This window comes from Entelurus aequoreus, linkage group LG02 (genome assembly GCF_033978785.1).
Source record: "Entelurus aequoreus isolate RoL-2023_Sb linkage group LG02, RoL_Eaeq_v1.1, whole genome shotgun sequence".
NCBI classification, from domain to species: domain Eukaryota; kingdom Metazoa; phylum Chordata; class Actinopteri; order Syngnathiformes; family Syngnathidae; genus Entelurus; species Entelurus aequoreus.
This window is the reverse complement of record NC_084732.1, coordinates 77,297,181-77,300,759: the sequence shown is the minus strand read 5'-3', so window position 1 is coordinate 77,300,759 and position 3,579 is coordinate 77,297,181. Positions and strand designations below refer to the sequence as shown.

General features: G+C 36.9%; 1 long non-coding RNA gene across 1 annotated transcript in view; it reads right to left on the bottom strand.

Moving 5' to 3' along the window:
- Positions 1–1,431: 1,431 nt before the first annotated feature.
- Positions 1,432–3,579, bottom strand: part of LOC133639623 (uncharacterized) — a 19,559-nt gene continuing 17,411 nt past the window's right edge. Inside the window, exon 3 of the long non-coding RNA XR_009823824.1 lies at positions 1,432–1,631. This is a non-coding gene — a long non-coding RNA (uncharacterized LOC133639623). The remainder of the gene's footprint in view (positions 1,632–3,579) is intronic.

Below are 3,579 nucleotides of genomic sequence, written 5' to 3'. Positions count from 1 at the left end.
AGATGAAAGTTCTCTTTTTCTGGCCATTTTGAGCGTTTAATTGACCCCACAAATGTGATGCTCCAGAAACTCAATCTGCTCAAAGGAAGGTCAGTTTTGTAGCTTCTGTAACAAGCTAAACTGTTTTCAGATGTGTGAACATGATTGCACAAGGGTTTTCTAATCATCAATTAGCCTTCTGAGCCAATGAGCAAACACATTGTACCATTAGAACACTGGAGTGATAGTTGCTGGAAATGGGCCTCTATACACCTATGTAGATATTGCACCAAAAACCAGACATTTGCAGCTAGAATAGTCATTTACCACATTAGCAATGTATAGATTGTAATTCTTTAAAGTTAAGACTAGATTAAAGTTATCTTCATTGAAAAGTACAGTGCTTTTCCTTAAAAAATAAGGACATTTCAATGTGACCCCAAACTTTTGAACGGTAGTGTATACACACACATACATATATATACACACACACATATATATACACATTTATGTATATACATACATATACAAACACACATATATGTGTATACATACTAAGGCTGCAACAACTAATCGATTAAATCGATTAAAATCTATTATAAAAATAGTTGGCGATTAATTTAGTCATCGATTCGTTGGATATATGCTATGCGCATGCGCAGAGGCAATTTTTATTTGTATTACATTTTTTGTTTATCTTTTTTATAAACCTTTATTTATAAACTGCAACATGTACAAACAGCTGAGAAACAATAATCAAAATAAGTATGGTGACAGTATGCTTTAAAAAAAAAATAAAATACTGGAAAGGATATAAATGTAGTTTGTCTCTTTTATCCGATCATTAATCGAAGTAATAATCGACAGATTAATCGATTATCAATTTAATTGTTAGTTGCAGCCCTAATACATACAAATATATGTGTATACATATATATGTATACCCATGTATACATACATATTTGTATACACATGTATATATACCTGTATGTATACACATGTGTATACATACATGTATATACATGTGTATACATACAGGTATATATACACACACTGTATATATACATATACTAAAACAGCTTACAGGTTACAAAAGCTCCACTTGGCTGTTGATGTATGAGGTATACGCAAGTAAGTGTTAAAGAGCTGGTTTTTTTTGGATACATTTTTGAAAATAATGGATTTTAGAATTGTAAAAAATAGAAATTGTGATTCGGATGTCAATTTATTTTATTTTTTAGAATTTTGCCCTAATTTTCACATACTGTCTCGATTATCATAAGGCCAAAGATTGCCTGTAATGATTAGCGGTATTAACGATGAATCGTAGTAAAACACCAGATAGTTAGAATTACCGTTTCAAATTAAAATTAGCATAAAAACGTAATCGATAATCGCTCTTCAAAACTTGATGGGTAGTTTTCGGCGAAAAGTTTTCCCTGATTTCTTTGTACTTTTTTTGTGACACATAAATAATATGCATTGTTAATACGACCTTGATTATATGAGAATATGATCCGTCCATCCATCCATTTTCTGACGCTTGTCCCTTCCGGGGTCACGGGGGTTGGCCGGAGCCTATCCCAGCTGCACCCGGGCGGAAGGCAGGGTACACCCCTGGACAAGTCGCCACCTCATGGCATCCGAATCACCTTGAAAAATAATAATAAGAAAAATATGGCGTAGTTTTAGAAATCGCTTTCTTACACCCCACTTTTCGTAGGTTTATGTTTCTGACAAAAATGTTGTCCTGATTTTCGTGTGGTGTCTCAGTTATAGAACGGCCAAACATTGTCCATAGCTAGGGAATAGCAAAAGATAAACCACGGTAAAACCCCCAACAGTTAGTGTTACCGTTTTAAATCCAAATTATGGTAAAACCGTGATTGATAATTGCTCTTTGATAAACTTACGAACCACGATGAAAACTTGGCCCTGATGTTCATGTACTGTCTTGATTATCGTACGGCCAAACATTGTACGTAACGGTGAAATCGCGGTAAAACTCCTGGCAAAACTCCTGGCAGTTTTTGTAACAGTGTAACTCACGGACCAGTGAAATTGCTCATTTACTGTAGAGAAGCAATCTAGCGTGCTAATCACTAGCTAGTTCACATGCTAACATAAATACAAGACACACTGATTCCTCATTACCTTCCCTGATCTAAACGTGTATAAACATATTCTTATCTGACCAAATAAGATAATCAAACCTGTTATGGTTCCATTTACATCAGAAGTCGGAATGACGTCAAGGCCGAGCTACTAGCGTTCCAGTTACGAAGTCGAAAATCAAGGCGGCCACATCCACGAAAGCCCTTGCCTTATCTGAGTTTGAACAACTTCTAGACAAATATGTACTTCTTTTGCAACCCTTAAACACCGTGGATGAAGAGGAAACACAAAGACGCCATTGCTAGCGATATAGTGTAGTACACCTATACCACATGACAATTGGTAACTTGTACTACAGTAATTTTTTTAATTTTTAATTTAACCAGGAAAAAATCCCATTGGGATTAAAAACCTCTTTTTCAAGGGAGTCTTGGCAGAGTTACACATACAATTAAATTCACATTAAAATGACAAGATGGACATTAAGTAAAACAGTTACAGATAACTGAGGCTCCTTCAAATGCTCTCAGTTTGGATTTCAAAGCATCTAAGGATAAAAATTCAGTCAGTTTCCAGTCTCTTTGTAGCATGTTCCAAGCACAAGGAGCTGCATAGACAAAAGCTTTGTTCCCCAGCTCAGTGCGAGCAAACGGGACAGAGAGCAACAGTTGATCGTTGGATGTCAGTGCATAAGAGTTCCAACTTCTCTGTGAAATCATTGCACAAAGGTATTCGGGCAATAGTCCCAGAAGAGCCTTGTAAATACAAATGTACCAATTACAGTGACACATACGTCCAACAGTATATTGTCTGATTTAGTCCGAAAAAACTAGTCAGAAGTGCTATTATATTAAAGAAGCTTCTATCATTGTTTGCACTCAGAGCAGCCATTTTTGAAAGCAAACTCCGGGGCGGTGAGAACTCTCCGACTTTCCGAGTAGGAAAAACAACTTTGCTGGGCGTTTTAGTTGAAACTTCCTGTCAGGAGATGCAGGTGACGAACCCCAAGATGCAGAGAACGCAGGCGTGATGGAGGAAAACATGACTTTTAATGTCAAAAATAAAATGCAGGAAAACAGGAATCAGGAACCAGGAAACAGGCAAACTGGAAACAGCTAACAGGAACCAGCATACAGGAAAGAACCCAAAACACAGCAGAACATCAACAAAAGGGCAGGGCTTGGTATAACCAGCCGTGACATTTCCAACTATGAACCCGAAAATCCCGACTTCATCATTCCGACTGGTTCGCACCATTAGGACAAAGAGGTCCACCATTAGGCAAACACAGGCAGTTGTCTGAGACCTCGAGATTTCTACGGACCTCCAAACATCGAATTAAAAACGATTATTAACGTTTTCTGGTCCTAGTTTGAAATATATTTTAAAATGATCGTTTTGACCAATGGTACTGATCATGTGCAGACTTGATTCAGGAAGACCTAATGTTTCTTCTCCCATGGACAATATATTGTCTGTATATTT